Genomic DNA, 663 nt, shown 5'->3' with positions numbered 1-663 from the left:
GCTGCTGCAGCTAAACAGTCAGTGGGCTGCTGCAGCTCAGCAGAGTCAGGAGTCTCAGTAGATTTTAACAGTAGAGATGAAGGTGGAGAGTAAATGTCAAACTGCAAATTCACATCAGATATCAGCAGCTCTGCTGAAGCAGCTTCATGTCTCATAAATTAACATCCAGGGAATAAAAGTGTTCAGTTCAGTACAAGTTCAAGGGGCTGCTGCAGCTTAACAGAGTCAGTGCGCTGCTGCAGCTCAACAGAGTCAGAAAGGTTGCAGCAGCTCAACAAAGTCAAGGGACTGCTGCAGTACAACAAAGTCAAGGGGCTGCTGCAGCTCAGCAGAGTCAGAAAGGTTGCAGCAGCTCAACAAAGTCAAGGGACTGCTGCAGTACAACAAAGTCAAGGGACTGCTGCAGTACAACAAAGTCAAGGGGCTGCTGCAGCTCAGCAGAGTCAGAAAGGTTGCAGCAGCTCAACAAAGTCAAGGGACTGCTGCAGTACAACAAAGTCAAGGGACTGCTGCAGTACAACAAAGTCAAGGGGCTGCTGCAGTACAACAAAGTCAAGGGGCTGCTGCAGCTCAGCAGAGTCAGTGGGCTGCTGCAGCTCAACAAAGTCAAGGGGCTGCTGCAGCTCAGCAGAGTCAGTGGGCTGCTGCAGCTCAGCAGAGTCA

The sequence above is a fragment of the Micropterus dolomieu genome, unplaced genomic scaffold, assembly GCF_021292245.1.
Source record: "Micropterus dolomieu isolate WLL.071019.BEF.003 ecotype Adirondacks unplaced genomic scaffold, ASM2129224v1 contig_14320, whole genome shotgun sequence".
NCBI lineage: Eukaryota > Metazoa > Chordata > Actinopteri > Centrarchiformes > Centrarchidae > Micropterus > Micropterus dolomieu.
Note: the sequence above shows the minus strand (reverse complement) of the source record.